General features: G+C 35.7%; 1 long non-coding RNA gene across 1 annotated transcript; it reads left to right on the top strand.

Moving 5' to 3' along the window:
- The first annotated feature begins 1,229 nt into the window (after positions 1–1,229).
- Positions 1,230–18,531, top strand: LOC126821739 (uncharacterized). The gene is made up of 5 exons (XR_007680477.2): positions 1,230–1,494; positions 15,311–15,513; positions 15,734–15,889; positions 16,133–16,211; positions 16,705–18,531. It is a non-coding gene; the product is annotated as an uncharacterized LOC126821739 (long non-coding RNA).
- The last annotated feature ends 1,302 nt before the right edge of the window (positions 18,532–19,833 follow it).

The raw sequence follows: 19,833 nt of genomic DNA, 5'->3' as shown, positions 1-19,833 counted from the left end.
TCGATGATATACGCAAACAGTCCAAATTGACCTGAAGTTGTTTGAGCCTGCTTAGTCTTTTCTATACGTTTTTTTTTTTATGATTATTGGTTTGTGAGTCAGTCATTTTTAATTACTTCCGCATTGTCTTCTGGGATATGTGTTTCTTTGTTCATTACAAATATCGCTCGAAACCATTATGTCTGTAGAACACATGACGTTTATTCATTTTAAAATGTTCATTGTGTCTTATATATATTGGGTTTAAAGTTACAATTTCATATTTTCAGGGCAAATTAACAACATCAAAATTGATTGAAATTGACCAATATTGAATTCGATTTCGTGTTTTTAATTTCAAATATTAGGCCTATGGATAATATTGAGCATTTAAACTAAGGTGAATAAATACGGAACGAAAACAACATCTAGCTTAAAGCTGGACAAACATTGACCATTTATTTACTATAATGTAAACAGTATGTAGGACATTGTAACGTAAGATCTCTTGACCTCTGTTTGATTTGGGTATTGAATGAACTTAGCGTGTTGATTTGACGTGTGGAATAGATGTATCTAAATTTAAAATGAATGTTCCACAGTCCACAGCCTAAGCAAGTCAACACGGAAATGAAAATTAGTAATATTTCGAATCGAAAATATATTAGTATGGATTTCGTGCAATCACTAACCGAAATATTTCAAACAGATCAGAACTGTATATTGACCTGACTGAAAGAGGGTCCGGTTTCTTATAACTCACCTTTTTCAATTTTAGTATTATGATTATTGTGGCTAGTAAATTTTTTTGAATGAGTCACTATACATTTCCGCAATGAGATAAAAAAAACTGAAATTAAATCTTTAAATTCAGATTAGGCCGCATCAATTTAATTTTCTGTTCTTCGAGGTCTTTAAAACGTAAATAGCCACTTGAATCAAGTGAAAAAAATTTAAATTAAAATTTCAAAAATTAAACATTTAGAATCTGGAACTAAAAGCTATCGAGATGAGCTACTAAGTACTTATTGTTTCTAAATTAGTATTTTTCTTGAAGAAATTAGAAGCAGAATTTTTAATTGGTCTTCCCGAAGAACAGAAAAATAAATTTGTGTAACCGTATGTAGTTCTGCATTGAAAATATAATTCATATAGGCCTTATTCAATTTCCATCCTGTTATGAAGTAAAATGTCAACCTGATCTGTGCTGTATCAATCGAACGCACCCCAAAACAACGCTTCAAACGACGTGAGCCGCACTGTCGTGAATAGGTGTGAGTTGAATACGGCTAACACGACAGACACACAAACCTAAATGACATACTAGCTAGCAGACGGTAAAAGTTTGTCATCATAGTAAGTAGGTTGACTGTTGTCAAACCAAGCTGCTAAATTCAAGCAAAAATGAAGGCAATTTTGGAATATGTGAAGCAATTTTTGCTACAAAGAGTGTTTATGTACGGATTGATTATATTGGCAAGTTTATTTGTGGTTTCACCGCTTGGTTCCTTACAGGTGAGTTGAAAGTTCACGGTATATCGTTAACCGTTATCAATATACTATAGTGTGTTTATGTATTTTTACCTTTACTATATTGACCCACTGTTGGCGTTTACTTTTTTTTGTGAATGGACGGGTGTGTCGCTTTTGAATAGTAAGCAAGTTTGAAATTTTGACGTTACATCCAAAACGTACGAACGTTTATCGTTTGTGATTATTATAGTTTAAACCGCCATACAAATTACTTTGGCAGATGTATCATCATGTCATCGGCCTCGGCATACTCATAAAAATGAGAAGACTCTGGCAAAGTATATTACTGAAAATATAATTCACCATTTATTCTGACAAGAACACCTGATACCATTTCTGATTTAAGGAGTTTCTATAGCTAATATATTTTTGTAGCACTTTCGTATTTTTATTAATAAAAGACCGAGTCAGGGGGCATACCAACGTACAGTTAATACAATACAGATTATAGTCAGTTATAAACCAAATATTACATCACCGAATGTATATGTATACAAAAAAATGAAGTAAAGATATTTTACATATAGGTAGTTTTTTTGTTTGGTATACACAGGTAGTATTCGATGTCCTAATCCTTAATCTACTATACGTGATAAATAATAATTTTTATGGATTTTAACTCTACGTAGTTTCTCTTTATTTGTATATTATCACAGGTACCTAAACTATGTTTGTTTACTGTCGGCTGTATAATATAGTTACAGTAACGGTATTGACAATTAAGCTATTACGAAATGTAAATATTAACTCTTTATAAAACCTACTAATAGGCCTAGTCATTATGTATTTTTGGTGACAATATCTCTCAACACTTTAAATTCCCAAATGCGCTATAATCGTGATTATAGAGGCAGGAAGTTCAATTTAATCGGTGAACTTAACAGTAGGTGCGACAAATAACCTAAAGAGGGGATTATTTAACAAAATTAGTTGACAATATCATCTGCCAATTTCAAATCTATTTTAAACCTTGGGAATTTTTTTTCGGGATCAGGAGATAAATATCGTGTTATGTTGGGATATTTTAACGTGTCTATATTCATTCATGTTATATCAAAGGCCTTTCATTCATCCATTCCTAGATTTTCGTTACGGCAACGTCAGTATTTACAGTTCCATTACAATTTTTGTGTTTTTAAACATAAATCACATATTTCTTTCTTTAATAAACGTATTTGAATGTATTTTCGACACGTTTTGATTTTCATTTCTTATTAAATTCATATCGGTTCTATATATCTTCTACATATAATTCTATATCCCGTTACACTTCCCCAATTCGATTTTCGTCCTGGCAGTGGAGTTTCACCTTGTTGTTTAGGAACCAAATTAAATTTTTGTCTCATATGAAATTCTTATACTACAGGTACGCCTAAACCAAGCGTGTTAACCCCGATAAAGGTCATAGCAGGCCATTATTTTTACTTAATATTTCTTGGTATAAAGATTTATATCTATAGTTATATATTACTTAATAACATGTATTTAAGATGGCTGTGTTACTGTGATCAATCAATATGTTTTATGATAAATTACCTAGAGTAGACAGTTGTATGGTTTAAACAGCTTTCTATCCAGGGGAACATGAGTATTTACAATTTGTCACATTGAATAGGATGTAGTAAACAGCAAACATACTTTAATGTGATTAATGTGACATTGACTCATACTAAAAATGCATCCGCGCTATATTATCGGTTAACTATAAAATGAACGCAACTCAACAAAAGAACAGACAATCGAGACTTCGTTTATTGTCATGGCAATGGTACTTGACAATCGAGATTATCTTGCAAAAACTTCAAACACTCATAACTTTGCCAAGAATAAAAGAATTTGAATGAAATTTTCAAAAATGCATCTTTATAATGTCTCCGCCGTAAATTGCATAATTAAACATGAATGGAATCAGATAAAAGACAGAGAATGTAACGTGTTTGAACAACAGGGGAGGAAAAAATCTCAAAATACTCTTCTCAGGTTTAGGTATCTCAAAAATTATCGAAGTAAAGACAAAACATTATCTAAATTTGCGTTAAAAATATTTGGGTTTGGTTTGTATAATGTTGTATGCTATATTCTCACCACGGATTCCGTTTCTAAACAATAAAATAGTGTACGGTTGTTTGTTAATGGAATTTCAGATTCATTTTTTGTTCCTAACCATTTTAATATCTGTGTCGGATTCATATCGGTCCAGACATTCTTCAGATAGCAATTGTTGTTAAACAATTTAAATAAAAAACAACCTTCAAGGATAGTGCGAATTGTCATCAGGTATGGACTGGGAAGGCGTCTTCATGGTATGGCTCAAGGGACCCTAAAGAAGGTGTCATGGTCACTGAGATGTAAATAAGGTTAGGGAACGTGATTGTTGGCGAGATTGTAGGTTCGGGTTAGGGTTAGGATAAGGATTAGGGCTAGGTCCAGGGCTATTGTTGGGATTAACGCTAGCCCTGTTTACATCTCGTGATCTTTGACCAAAGTTGGCCCTATTAAAAATATCTAACCCTAAAGAAGTTAATGTTCTCACGAAGTTGGTGGCGGGGGGGTGGGGGGTGGGGGGTGGGGAGGGGCTTTTTAGTCTTGATTAAATGATAAGCTTGCCACACACTGAATTTGTGCATTAGCTCTAGAAACATTAGGATGTACTCTAGAAAGCAACATTTACAGTCAGTGTTTCAATGTTATTCGCTTCTATACGATAAATCAATTGTCGGCCTCTCTACATTACATGTATATTATTATATTATTATATCACAACAAAAGAAGGTATAATAAAACAGTGATATATTAGAAATCTTTAATGTAAAGTTGATTATCTGCCCATCAATCATCCGTTTAAAGTTAAATTACCAACGTTTTCCTTGTCCGTTTGACGTATAAGTCGTGTAGAGTAGCGTGTCATAAATACTTATTAATTACCTGTCCGTCAAACTTATGTACTAAGTATTATTAGTTTTGAATGAACAGATAAATTTAGACATTAAAGAGATACTATATTTAGTTTTAAATTCTACATTAAAGAGATACGGCATTTAGTTTTAAATTTTACATTAAAGATATACTCTATTATTTTAAATATTGGAATCCTTGAATTTAAATTTCACCGCGTACTCACAATTCTCGTATAACTGTCGTCATGATATCAATGTGCTACTAAAAAGATTATAATGTTTGTTAGCTATATGAACTCCTCAAATGGAAACTGGTAAAAAGAGTAAGCACATATAACCATCCGGAACGATAGTTGGATTAAGATTTCTTTACGAAAGTATGTGTGTACCTTAGACCCTCGTTTTTATTGGTATATTTGAAATTCGTGGCTGTGTAGCGTGTGTCTGACACCAATTAATTGTTTGTCTGGCAAAGTAACGTTATGCAAGTTAGAAATCATAGAACAAAGATAGAACAATGCCCTTAATTCGAAAATAAAACTTATTGGTGTACTCTGTTGTATCATTATGACACTATTTTTCTAACCCAAATGAGATGTTCCACCTATTTCTTTATCCTAATATTAGATATATACCGGTGACAGCTATAAGAATCAGCTTTTAAAATTGAGATTAAAGATTGTTTGGTGGAATCAGGGCCAGCAATATTGTCAATCGGAGAGCGTGGAAATAAAACTAAGTTGGTAGTCAGTAATATATTCTTTAATTACGGGCAGTGCTTAAACTTGTTAAAGGTTGACCAAAGTAGCCAAAATCTGTCTTTTGTTCGAACATAGAAACAGGTGGACCACCCTCGGTATGCTTACTCTATTCGTAACGCCTTTCTTCGGAGCCCGTGACTTTTTGTTTGAAATAATCAAATTTAACAGGTGGCTTTTGTCGAAAATTCGATTATAACTAAAGTATTTGATATGATCGAGTTCGCCCGGGAGATCTTACAGTGTCGTGATCGAGCCAGGGTATGCTTACTCTATTCGGAACGCTTTTCTTCTGAGCCGATGAACTATTGTTTGATAAAATCAAATTCCACAGTTGGATTTTATTATCATCGAGTTCGTCCAGCAGATGGGAGGTTGGATGGCTGAATGGTTAGCATGTGCGTGCTGTAATATAAAGTCTGTCATTGAGTCAACTGGCGTGGTTTCGAATCCCCGGTTGTACGTGACAAGGAGTATGGTCGCCTGTCCAACTTCGTGGGTTTTCTCCAGGTCCTCCGGTTTCCTCCCACTGCTAACGACCCCCACGCGCAAGCGAATTATGGAAAAAAAATTAAACCATATGTTAGTCCCAAAATGACCTGGTTTGTGTCGAGTGGACGTTAAACCCATTTTCTCTCTCTCTCTCGTCCAGGAGATTTACATTATATTATTAATGTTACTGGATGATAGTTCTCAAGTGCCTTTAGTAGAAATTTCCATAGCGTGTTACTTGTTTGTAACTTTAAGCCAATAAAGGATTTTGTCTTTTGAAGTATGATAATCATTTGTGACAGATACACACATAATGTGATGGATGGAAATACGCTTATATATCTTATAGTAAGGTTTGAATTATATTCATTATGATTCATTATCTAGGTGGGATGTAGAAACGAGTTTTTCGTGGTGTTTACTGAGACTCAACAACCGGTTTATCTCCATCCTACAGAGAGAATAGTTTACATAGTTGAAGTGGTATTTTTATATGCTCGAATTGTCAGTAGATTTAATTGCTATTGTTTTGACTGTTTAGTTATGACCAATTAATTTTATAATCGGGTATTTATCTTTATTTAAATATTTACATTTTGTTGGGTCGATTCGTACACCGTAATATTTAACACAAGTATTTGTATATCCCTTTGCATTTTAAAGTCTCAGTACGCCCAATTAATGTTATTTTTCTTTCGTTTTATGTCATAATAAGGTCATAATATATTCTTGTAAAGATTGGCTTTAAAGAATACAACAAAACATTCATAAACAAGGGGGATCACGTGACTAAGTGGGTAAGACGCTGGCTCGCTAGCGGTCGGGTGTTCGATCCCTGCATTGGCTGAGAAAGTTCATCCAGATTTTCCGGCCTGGTTTCCCCTTGTCAGTGATGCAGGACGGAGGGCCTGACAAGGACAGCTGTCTAGTCGTTCGGATGGGACGAAAAACCGAGGTCCCGTGTACATATTGGCGTGCACGTAAAAGATCCCTTGGCAGTTGGAATTCGATATAAGAGTAGGTCGTAGCGCCGCTGCCCGGGCAAAATTTCTCTCATAGCACACTGTATGGCGCATGCGCGTCTTCATTAGCCCAGTTTAGGAGCAGAACAGTAGGACGTTAAACCCCATTTCATTTCATTTCATAAACAAAGTGTGTCGAACAAGTAAGAAAAATCCCCAGAAAATTCTACCATCCTAAAAAATTAACGCTAATGAAATTGCGCCATTTTATTTTTATATGGTATGTGGGTGGTAAAATTAATCAAATTTGCTTCGTCGCCCTTTTACAATATTCACCGAGGCGAGGAGTGATTTTAAAGCTGATTAAAAAACTAAAGCTTTATTGGAGCCCAAAGATAACGAAGAGAATCTATAGATATCTGACATATCACTACAATGACAATATGACATATACCTGTATCGATGACAATAGATGACATATTATTACCATCAAGGGCATTAGATAACACACATCGTTAAAAGACCACGCCTTGCTATCGCTAACATCAAATACTATGCATCTTACTGTAAGCTGACTATCTACAAAAAACGGGATACAGCTACAATCAGGTACCATCCCCACTATTCATGACACAGTTACAATCAGGTATCATCGTCACAATCCAGAACACAGCTGAATATAAGTTTTACATAGTCAGGTAATAAGATGCTGGCTCGCTGACCATGTTAGTTTCCGGTGTTCCTCGGAATCTTCCGGCGTGGATTCCGCTTGTCCGTGTGTCCGTGGCGCATAGCGGTGGTGTTGGGGGGTTGGGGGACTGACAAGGAACAGTGTCTAGTCGTTCAGATGAGACGAAAAGGCATCAAATTGCAAATGGAATCTGAATAATTTGGCTAGTTTCATCGCTTTGTGTTTTAAAGTGACATTTTGGTATAATGAACTTTATTTTATGTTCTTATCCATTTTTTACATTTTTATTACGCCTTCATACGTTAATAACTTAATTAAATCAACTTGTCCATAATAATATACTGAACGTGAAATTTATAACAACAATATCAACAACGTCAACAGAAATTGGTGTGAACTTTAGACGGTCATGATTTACTTTAGCGTTATCGATTTTAATAATGTTTGGATTAATATGTTTTAGGTAAGGCTAATTTTTATTGTGTAAAGAAGGAAAGTCTATATTTGTCTTTAAAATCTGTGTTTAAATCCCCCAATAAAACAAATGATATTTGAGCTATGCTAAAGCAAACGGGTGATACATGCACCTGGGAACATGTTTTCAACGCATTTATTGTATCATATCACGTTTTACTATAATAGAAGAGGGCAGAAAATCTAAAATCAACCCTGCAGTATTCATGCAACTTTTTGTCCCTGTAGAATAGGAAATATAATAAACAAACCCATTAAACGAATATAGTTGAAACGGTTTTAATAAACACGTTTTCATTTCTGCAGTTAAAATGTATTTTACTTCATTTCACTCAACAAAGACCTTATTATTTTTTTTATCTAAAATGAAAGGCGCAATGGATGGTTCCCCCTCTTGAATTCAATATAGATAGCCATTGTGTATTGTATTAAGCGTGTCTTTATGCGAACATTAATTACATACAGCGCATCCCCCTCCTACTATTACTTATAATAGCTTACTTATATTTGGATATCCTGCCAAAAGATTCACTCCATGGGTTGACGAATAAGCTTTTCAGTGAGATTGAATTCCGCTCCGCTAGCTTTTAAGCTTTAAGATACAGTGAGTGGGCGCATATAATATTTAAACCGAATCTGTCAGTATTAAATACCGTATAATTTTGTCTGTATAGCGGGTTTGGTTATTTAAAAGATATAATAGGAATGGTTTAGTATTATATAAGTATCGTGCATGTTACTTTCTGTTTAATGGGACATTACATGCAAGGAGTTGATATTTTCTGCAATGAATTAATAAAAGAGGAAGACACTAAGCTGACGACAATCTGAATGTCAAGATGGATACTAGTCTCGATCACTCAGAACCTCCTTTTGTTTAACGTACGGAGAATATTTGTCTGAATGATAGAGACTAGATGGATATAAAATTAAAATCGTTAGATCCCCCTCCCCCCAACTTGGATGAGGGAAGGACATGGGTGTATCAGAAAGAGTAAGCCTATATGAACTACATCCGTTATAACTTCGCGCTATGATCAGGTCGAAAATTAAGATGAAATATTTGTACTATGATAGTAATTTTGAAATATCATAATGGACCAAATTCTCTCCTGTTTATATCACAATAAAGCACAGGATGGAGTTGATCTGTGGTAATATTTCGATAAGCAACCCGGCGTGCCCTGTACTGCTAATTTTTCGTTTAGTCAGAGCAATATTTGACAAAGTGTGCCGAATGGCCAAATCTGTTTTCATACAGGTACATAAAATTTTAAAGGTAGAAAGATTTATAAATCACAAAACAAATAAACGTATCAGATTTATTCAAATGACATTTTTACCCCAAATTATATATTATTTGGCGTCATTGATTCATTTTATTTTCGTGTCCCTTTAAGATTACTATAGATGCATGAATGCGAATCAGGATTGGTAATTAGGTAGGACTAACAGAATGTTGTTATACACGTTTAACTCCTCTAATTAATTTACATTGTAAATATTTGATGTAGTCCACTACACATCATTTCAACTTTTGACCTACAACATATCCTTTATCCTGTGATTAAATTCTAAGAAACATTGATTCCTAAAGCGCGTAACTGTCAATTTGGGGAACCCCTTCAATAGGTGTATTAATATGCTTATATATTTTAATAATTTATTGAATATAGCTCTCTTTCAACACAAGTATTATTCCCCTCCTCTGTTCGGTCCCAGTTCACCGATATTTCTCATTATCAGGTGTACAGGACAGAGGGCCTGGCAAGGGACAGCGTACGAAAAACCGACGTGTACGTAAAAGAACACTTGGCACTTGGAATTCGATATAAATTAGGTCGTAGCACCGCTGTCCGGGCAACATTTCCCTCATAGCACACTTTATGACGTATGCCAGTCTTCATTAGCCCCGTCGAAGCAGAACAGTAGGACGTTAACCCCATTTCATTTCATTCTTCCCGGTGTTGGCCCAGAAAATCCATCGGGTTTCGCGGCGTGGTTTCCTCGTGTCTGTGGTGCGGGATGGAGGGCCGGACAAGAACAGCTGTCTAGGCGTTCAGGTGGGACGAAAAACCGAGGTCCCATGTAAACATTGGCGTGCACCTAAGAGATCCCTTACCAGTTGGAATTCGATATAAGAGTAGGCAAAATTTCTCTCATAGCACACTGTATGGCGTATGCCAGTCTTTATTAGTCCAGTGGGAACAGAACAGTAGGACGTTAAACCCCATTTCATTTCATTCTCCGACTCTTGATCATGGTTGTCATCGTTGCTGCTGCGAGTTTCACATAAAGACGTGTCGTTCATATACTGTGGTATATTTCTTTCGTTGCAACTATGAGGGTCATATAAAATGGTGGTGGTTTTGTGTACAAATAAAGTTTAATGAGAAATTAAAACATAGCAATAAAGATTTAACTTTCAAGGCTCTGGTGCATGTTTGTGGATATAGTGACCCTTGGTCCACAAGAAATAGCTGTTTTGGGGTATATAACGCTCCATTTAACATCAATTTAAAGTTACAATTTCATATTTTTTAAGAAAGTCAAAACATAATTATTTCTATGTCTTTTGCTCAATAGGTTGTCAACTCATTATTATACAATCATAGGTGTCATTCTCACACTTAAAACTCATTTACACGGGAAATAATAACACAATTACCTCCCAATTACCTCCCTTGTTTTCTATTCTCCACCATGGAGTAGCTATCTTCAAACGTTTGAATTTGAAGATGAAAATCATATTTTTGCCAATTTCTCAACTGACAATAGTGAATTATAGGATTAATAGGATTATTCTTTAACAAGGTAGAACTGTTTATAGATACCATCTATTTTAAGGCTTTATTTTAATAAATTTTAAAAATATAACTTAAAAATATGAAATCGCAACTTTAAGATATGTATTAAAGAAACTGTGCATCCCTGTCCCAACTCAAACTTGGGGTTGCGCCCTGCCTTAGCGCACACTGGATCCGTTCCAGGTTTATACGCGTGATCATTAATAAAGGTAAGCATGAACACATTTGTCAGTGTGTTGAAGTGGTCTTTAAAAATCAGCCTGCATGACAAACATTGTTGGTATAGTATAGGAGAGTAAAAAGGTGACAATTTAATGTTACACTTTACGATATATAAGAGGTTATATTGATCCCATACAAACATTCAACCGACACCTACATAGTATAGTAGTCTACATAAATTTTATTAGCATATATACATAATATATAGGTACGGGGATTTAACCTCAAGTAGCCACTTTGACCCCATTCTTGATCAAACTCCAGAGCGTTCTGTGGTATGTAGAATCTAACCCACCCTTATTGACACTATTCTTGACTAATCTGATTTAACTTCACACGGATTAAACACGCTGAAGACACTGAATACTATACTTATCGATAGATTATACACAGTATAAAAAACGTGTAAAGTTTGCATATTCTCGGTGTAAGATTCGTTCGTGAAAGGGACTGATTGCATCCGCATATTTCATATATTTGTTGTCTAGTGTGCTTTGAATTATTATTTTTGGCGCCAATATATGATTCATAACAAATATTATTCTACTTAAAAATCGCATTATAATAACTCCAGGCCGAAAATAAAATAATATGGATATTTTGTAGTGAAATCACTAGAGCATGTATACACTTTGATTATACTTTCATAATATAGGTAAATAATACTTAGAACATATACATCATGCTGAGATCTAGCTATCCAAACGCGGCGGTGGTCAGATGCTTGAGTGGTTTGCTCTCCGGTTTGTAAATATTAAAGGACCTCTGTCCAGTTAATATATTTTAATGAATAAAACTGTCAAAAACTCTTTGAAACACTTGGCCTAGTCCCTTGCCATTATCTGAAGCTCTGTGAAACTATATCGAGGAATACCAGTCCAGTTTTCATGCGACTGGTTCCAAACGTACATCATTTTGCACCTACATATGGCTACATATATATTGAACATGGTAGCTTTGTTATCAGAACTGCCTAATATTTTGAGGTGAAAGTAGCAGTTAGACACATTTTGGCGTTGGATTTACATACTTAATCCCACTTGTAGAAATGCATACCCTTTAAATGATATACCTTTTGAAAACTGGAACTGTTCCTTTAAACGTCTATCCAAATCTAAAGTTATGTAGGTTTAGCTTTCATCTTAAAATAGATAAACACGAATTCTTCAAATACCAGGGAATTTAGGCTTACACGTAAATCCGAAACGAAATGAAATGAAAGGGTGTTTAACGTCCTACTGTTCTGTGCCGACTGGGCTAATTAATACGAGCATACGTTACCCGGAATTTCGAATTCCTGTTAAGGGTTCTTTTTCGTGCACGCCCATGTGTATACGGTACCTTGGATTTTCGTCCCATCCGACCAATTATACACTGTTCCCTGTCAGGCACTGAAAAAAGGCAATCGCGCTCGGAAATTTTGGTAACTTCTGTTTAGTAAGCCAACCCCTTACCCATTGAGCCATTGAGGCTCCCAGGTAAATACGATATAATTGGAGTATGCAGACTAAGTAAAGACACATGACACAATTTAAATGTCGACTACACTGTTCTTTAAACTGAAAAAAAAGTACCACGAAAATTTTGGCCATGGAGAATCTCAAATAAAATAAGAAATGGTATTAATTAGTTGTTTTCCAGAAAAAGTAATTATACCCTGCCTCATTCATGACACCCATCGCCACTAACCATACGGAAGACATTTGAAAGCTGACGAAATTACATTCATATCATATCCCAAACAAAAAGACGACAGCCTTTCATGTTACATTTTATTGACAAGTGTGTGAGTGATGGATGAAATTCAATCTGGCAGATGAATATGTTTACAATACGTGTTGTCTTTTTTTATATTGATCAACACAGTAGGACATTAAACCTTATTTCATTTCATTTATATTGACCCCTGTACACGACATTACAATTTAACCCAACATAAAACCCTTTATGTAATATTATATTAATTGAGAAGTGTTCACTTATCTCTATATTAGTCTAAAGCGCGTTGAGTAATGATCAGGCCCCACTTAAGAATTTACTCAGTATTGTTCAATTTAACTTAAATAAATTTGAGATACTCGGGGCCAGATAACGCCCGTGGACTTTAATAGACTTAGATCTTTATTTAAATCATGATACGGCCAGATTGAAGCACGAGTCTATATTAGTATCTAAAGTAAAATTGTATCAGAACCTAAACTTCACTAAAGCGATATAATTTATCATGTGGTTATATGGTAATCTGTGTCAATAGATCGTTCAATAATCACTTTAAAACACATTTATTATGTCCTTGATATGTATTTATTCAATATAATTGAACTCTGTCATTGGCCTAGTGCACTGAGACTAGTTTGAAATGCTTCTGTTATTATAGAAAAGAAAACCCTTTTCAAAAAGACCGAGAGTTGAGTTATACAGTGGCATTCTGGGTGGGCTATAAATGAAAATCCTTAGGGCGGGTGTCTATCATAATACACTCTACAACACCCATAGTTGCACTCCTACCCCAAACCTTCTAAGCTTAACATTCGGCCTGTTAATTAAATTTATCATGAAATTCTTTATAATATACTTTAATCTTTCCCCAGCACTGAAATAGTTACAACCATCATCAATCCCGACGTACAAATCGTTTCGTCTTTAAGTTACAAATCCCACACCGGTTGTGACCTTACGGTGGACCCGTCATCCACTGTAAACAACTAAACACATAGGTTACAAAAGCCCCACTTTTAGAAATCAGAGAGTCAAGAATGGATATTATAGCATGCGCACATGGTTTTGTTTGTAAACAGTGACTGGCAGTTACCCCCACAACGTAACAAGCGACCTTAATTTGTTAATTGAAAATGGGATTCATAGTTTGAGTTCTGTGTAGCGGAGACCATTTTAATACTAGATATCGATAACAATCTGTGATAGCCGACTTCCTTTAATCATGAACATGCCAGGTCTATCTTCAATTCAGATCAAATCGAGGATCTCTTTAACCAGTCGGTGATACAAGCCTAATGTAAATCTCTCTCACCCCCCCCCCCCACCCCGCTTCTAACCCGCCCCCAAAAAGTATTTACCTATTGTCATGTATTGTCTAGCGCGTCTCTAAATCTAGGGCATCATGTATCGAAAAACTTAGAGCCTTTCTGTAGAAAAAGGCATTTGAAGTATACAGGCTTACTTTAAATCTTTTCTTATTGAAATATCTGTGTACTTTCCAAAACAAATATGTTCCTGATGGTTTGAAACCATATTTTATAGACAGTCTTTTCTCTCTAGTAATATTGATGATTGAAGCCGGATTTAGTATTGATCGTGTTCGGATAAAATATTGTTTAGATGTAGATTAAGGTAATCCTCGATAACAAACATACTAATCTCCACCAAATATCACAAACCTTTCATAAAGATAAGTTTACATTGTTTGATAAATTAGTTAATCCCGAATACTATGTAAACAAACCTCATTCCAGTTTCTGGCACATTTGCTTGATATAAGATGTATTTTTAATGCAGGGTTTCACGTAAAGAGGTGACCTTTTTCTAAATTTTTTCTAAAGTTGTTCGTATAATGGATTAAAATTGGTTGATGTCATGGCACGCACACTACAATAACTTGTCTGTATATTTGAAACACGACATTGCTTTAAAGAACATTCCTCTAACTTCCCCGGTATTTCTTAGCTACTTTCGAACATTACCCGTGTTTTGTCATTGTTATTGTTATAGGACCGTCTTAACACATGGGTACACCGGGAAGTTGATAGGGAGCTCAACTGGCATAGGGGTCCCATTCGTTGATTAATCTTTGCAATACAGCTAGAGGTACCAATAAAATAAATATATATTTCATTTTATCAACCATTTACTTATTATTTCTGTCAGTGGTTGTGTATGTAGCGGTCCAAGTGAACGGCTTTATCAGGAGCCACCGTGGCTAAGTGAGTAAGACGCTGGTTAGTTAGACTGGAAGTCGCCGGTTTGCTCCTGGTGTTGGCCGAGAAAGTTCATCGGGATTTTCCCGCGTGGTTTCCTCTTGTCAACAGTGCAGGACAGGGGGCCTGACAGGACAGCTGTCTAGTCTTTCAGATGGGACAAAAACTGAGAACCCGTGTACACATTTATGTGCACGTAAAAGTTCCTTTGCCAGTTGGAATTCGATACAAGAGTAGGCCGTAGCGCCGCTGTTTGGGCAAAATTTCCCTTATAACACACTGCATGGCGTATGCCTGTCTTCATTAGCCCAGTCAGAGCACAACAGTAAGATGTTATACCCAATTTAATTTCATTTTACACTGCTTTATCCAAGGGCCTAAAATGCAGTGAAAGGGTCAGCTAGCCAGATAACAGAGACCGCGTGTCCTATATTATATATGATGAAGAATCGTGTTCCTGCCACTGGATCGCTAGTCATGAATGAGGGAAAATGTCAAAAATCGCAAACACCACCTCTCTAACACAATTTCATTCATTCCTTTGTTTTGTATATTTTCAGACGACGTTTAATGAAAATTGCCTGCTGTATTCTGATGTGAACTATACAACATGGAATAATGTACATTATTTTGCTGTTAAATTTGGTTCCAGTTCTATCTGTGATTATGATTTAGCTGTAGCTGTTATATTTTGTATATTTTATCCAGCTATACTTATCGCAGCTAACATATTTCTCTTCTTTAGAGAAAAGGCCGATAAAAAGTAAGTATGTCTTACGGTTGGTTGACAGCGTTAAATTTCGGCGTTATTTCGAATGTGGCGGAAATCCGGAAAACAATATAGATTGTATACAATGATCGTTGCATTTGAAACCGAGTTTATTTGAAACACCCCACTACATATTATTATTACATATTTCATAATTTATATTACAGAATATCATAACAAATTTCAAACTGTTTTGTCATTTTTTTGTTTTCAGAGTGGATCTTTCTCATTTCTTATTTGTTGGTAATTGTATATTAGATATGGTTATAACTATATTGGTGTTAGTAATGGCGTGTACTATTAGCGCTGGTTTCACGTACCTGTGTGATCAACTTATGGCGGGACAAAGTCTAGGCATGCCAATATCAAGGTAACATGCGCTTTAGATCATACATCCCGATGCTCTATTTTATCTGTAAACTTTTAAATTGCCGATATGTTCTAATCTACTTACAATCGGGACCATTCGATGGCCCAGAGAGTGTATTATGTTAATAAATGTTTAAATAATAATTTATATAACATTTGAATCCCCCAAAAAAGACCCGCAATAGGCAAGATTAGTTCTTTAAGCTTTGGTTATTTTTGTTTGATAATTTGCTTGACTTTTCAGTTGCTCTGACGCCCAAAGGTTTGAAAATTGGAGAGAGCTAGATGGTTCTAATTTCCACCTTGATTTATCAATAGCAACGGTAGGTGTCCAATGTTTACTAACCTGTATGTATTATCTCCCCTTCTGCCTTCTGTGAATCGTGTTTGATAAATTCATTAACTTTGAAAGCAGACTTTATTTCACATACTACCAATGTGCCAGCCCTTAAACCCCTTTCCCCATACCCCTCAACTACAATATGCAACGGGAGTGGTCGTGGGGACAGTAAAGGGTGGCGGGGGTCGTTCCTGTTTCGATGTCTCGGGTTCCCAAATTTACAGTCTTGTATACATATTATGAGTATTATAAACCATTGATCCAATATGGTAAAATAGTGTTTCGGATTAAATTTTGTCTAGAAGGCTGGAACCATTAGTGTCTATTAACCAACGAAAACAGTGTCCATTCATGCAATGGTCAATGAGCTGATACTATTACATGTAGTTACCATTGCTTATTCAGTTAACTTTAAGCCAAACTAATTCAAAATAATAGCATTAGATTTTAAGAGGTGTGTTTATCTCTGTTTTCAGGCGGGAAGCTGGATCACGTTCATATTCTGGTTTTTACAAGCATTTTTTGGAATGTGGAAATTATGGAGATTAAATATGTTACCAACAGTGCCTGAAAAATTCAAGTTTTGTTTTAAGAATTCTTGAAAACGTTCAAGAATATAAACAAAAACAAAGTGTTCGATATTCAAAGATATTGTATTCCAGGAATTAAAATCAGAGATCCGTGGAATCGAACCAATTCGTATAATTTATTGTGACTGTGAGACTGTTCAATCCCTCTACGTTTAGACGGCCATTAACGATTTTTATTTAATCATCATTGAACTCATACATAACCTGTGTCTTCGGGAATGCCGAGTTGGACATAACGATGTTTAACTGTATATTGTAAGAACAATTATATCACAAACTATTTACATTTCATATTGAACGTTGAAACCATTTTGTGTATTCAGTCGGTAGGCCTGTGCATATTTGTCAAAAGTTTGGTGTAAGCTGTTATTGCCAAGATGTTTTCAAAGCTGTGGTTGTGAATGGACGGATGTAGTTTATCCTCCAGATGAAAAACAAACTCCTGCACAACAAACAATTTGAACCATATACTGGGTCTTCTTGGAACATCATGGAATATGCACTTTTACTTTATGCAAATTGCATAATGAATAATAAGTCATGCCGAAAAGTGCTAAAATATGACAATTATTAAGTTTGTGTTTGTGAAACGACTATGTATATGTTTCGTATATTATGAAATGTACAGAACAGACGTCCCTTTATCTAATTCTAATGTTTCAATTTGTATCCGACAGCCCATACGATTTGAATCATTCGACGTAATGTGTTTACATTAGAACCTCTAAGCTCCTATTTCGACGAAATTCTATGTGTTCAGGCTTAGACATGTGGTTTTGGGTGGTGGTAATTCAGGTGCGCATACCACGGATTTCATTCGTACCCAAAAGAAGAAGGTAACGTGTCTGTCGGGTTAGTCCCCCCCCCCCTTAAAATAAAGTCAAGAATCCGTACTTTAATAGCAGAGTTATGACTAATTCCTAGGAACGGTCTCTGATCTCCGATTGAACGCTGTCCACTGGCCGTTCCTGTTCATCCCTATTAAGCTGCAATATGAAAATACCGCTCTACCTTCAACTCTGTTCTAAGGCTATTTTTCACCGTGATTCTTCTTTTTTCGACAAAAGGAATCATTTCTCGCCACATCTGACACAAATGTAGGCTATCCAACTCTATTTCCAAGTAGAATTTTGCGATTCAGCCACGAAACCGCGACCTCCTGTCTGCGCAAACGCGAATTTTGTTTATGTTTTTTAATCGCAAAATTCTACTTGAAATAGCGTTGAATTATTATATATTTTTGTCAGATGTGGCGAGAAATGATTCCTTTTGGCGAAATAAGAAGAATTACGGTGGAAAATAGAAGGTAAGGGTTACAAAATAACCCTAGAACAGAGGTGGGGTAGAGTGGTATTTTCATGCTGCAGCTTAATAGGGATGAACAGGAACGGTCAGAGGACAGCATCCGATCAGAGACCATTCCTAAAGGAACCAAGTTATGACTACTGAATTGGATTGTGAAGCAAGCTGAACCATACGATAAAAATTGATAATTTTGATGCTGTACATTAATATCATGGAATCTATCCTGTGGTATCATACAATTTATAATAATAACAATATCTGGTACATCTATTACTGTATTACTGTGTTATATTTATGTATTATGAGTTATGTATATGTACTAAAAAATAAAATTATTGTAAAGAAAAATAAAATTATTGTAAAGAAAAATAAAAAATATGCTAACGTGTAAATTGAAGGGCCAAAGTTATTTTTAGTCTCTCTCTCCCTTTCCCTCCTTTTGCATGGCTATTTTTGTTGACTTTTTGGTGTAGAATCGAAAAAAAGGGTTTGAAAATACATTTTCTGCCAGGTTTTGGTGAATATTTATGATTTTGAGGCGGAAGGATACAAGAGTTGTGAGGTTGGTTACGCTGAAATGTAGGGCCGGAAATTGCATGTTTACTTGTCTCTACTTCCAGCTTGTGTATCTCAAGTTTTTCATGATGAACTTCATACATGCTTTTTGGGCAAGAGACGAGAATTAACATTAAAGTCAATGGGTAAATAATTAGTGATCTATGGCCTTGTACACTGGAAATTTCTACAAGGACGATGTACCACCTTCTGGTGGCTCTTATTATTAATTCGTTGAGGTTGTTGAAAAGCTTTTTAGCCATATGTTACTTAAAGACAATGGAAACATGGTGAAGCAACATGAAATGAAATGAAATGGGGTTTAACGTCCTACTTTACTAACCATGTGTTACGTTGAAACGGGTATAGGCCATAGAATGTGTGCTATGAGAGTATATTTGCCTGGACAGCAATTAAATTCCAATTGTCAAGGGTTCTTTTATTAAGTGCACGCAAACGTGTAGGCTACACGGGACATCGATAGTTCGTCCCATCCGGACGATTACACGTTTTTCCTTCAGGCCTTCTGTCCTGCATCACCACTGATATGGAGAAACCACGCTGGAAATTCCCGGGGAACGTTATCGGACTGTCCATGCGAAAGGAGTCTAACCAGGAAATCGGACTGTGACATTCCCACCCATACTTCATAATAGCTTTCAAATTATCTTTCGTGGGCCATTAAAATGGAACACGCAACATAAATTTTGCGGAGGCCTGAACATGTGAACTTGAGTTCGTGAATTCAGGGCAGCCATAGACCCCATTTAACTACCAAAGACTAACCTAGAGGTCCCGCGTTCGATCCCTGTGTTGACCGAGAAAGTTCTTCGTGAATTTTCAGGCGTAGTTCTCCCTTGTCAGTGGTACAAGACGGAGGTTTATTCGAGGTAAATTCAGAACCCCCAAACTCTGTATTTTAAAATCTAAGTCGAGATATTATGTCTGTGATGTTGAGGTTGTGGTTAACGTGGGCACCATTTTCTCATGTATTTTATCCAAAGAACAAACTTCTACCAAGGAACCTAGAGAGATTTCTATGAAATGTGGAATGAACATCATACGTGAATTTATCGAAAGAATCACTGATGACGTTGTTGATATTTCAAAATTCTAAGAAAATTGTAGTTTCAAAGTTGCATGTGAACTTCATGG

The sequence above is a fragment of the Patella vulgata genome, chromosome 5 (genome assembly GCF_932274485.2).
Source record: "Patella vulgata chromosome 5, xgPatVulg1.2, whole genome shotgun sequence".
In the NCBI taxonomy this organism is placed as follows: domain Eukaryota; kingdom Metazoa; phylum Mollusca; class Gastropoda; family Patellidae; genus Patella; species Patella vulgata.
Note: the sequence above shows the minus strand (reverse complement) of the source record. Positions and strands in the feature narration are given on the sequence as shown.